Source organism: Buceros rhinoceros, unplaced genomic scaffold (genome assembly GCF_000710305.1).
Source record: "Buceros rhinoceros silvestris isolate BGI_N320 unplaced genomic scaffold, ASM71030v1 scaffold4958, whole genome shotgun sequence".
Taxonomy (NCBI): domain Eukaryota; kingdom Metazoa; phylum Chordata; class Aves; order Bucerotiformes; family Bucerotidae; genus Buceros; species Buceros rhinoceros.
In genome coordinates, this window is record NW_010427345.1 from 42,569 (window position 1) to 42,853 (window position 285).

The 285-nt window shown below is 32.3% G+C and overlaps 1 protein-coding gene across 1 annotated transcript in view; it reads right to left on the reverse strand.

The window, feature by feature from the left end:
- SNX14 (sorting nexin 14) overlaps window positions 1–285 on the reverse strand; it is a gene marked incomplete at its 5' end in the record, with an annotated part of 44,277 nt that overhangs the window by 15,742 nt on the left and 28,250 nt on the right. The window lies entirely within an intron of this gene.

Consider the following 285-nt stretch of genomic DNA (forward strand, 5'->3'; position numbering starts at 1 on the left):
GATTCTGGAAGGGTCCGGTGTTGAAAATACTGGTATGTAAAGTTTTACAAATTGGACAGGCTACAGCCACGGTCTGAAAAATCAGCTCTTCTGTCCTGTTAAGTCTATGAGGTTACAACATGGTAACTTTGAATGCTGAAAAATTAAAGTGTCTAGGATTAGTTTTATTTTAAGGACTACATTTACAGTAGTATTTTTCATATCTACATGTTATGAAATTGGGAACTTACATTAGAAATTACGTACAATGATAAAGTGTTAATAATAAAATTGCTAATCTTCACA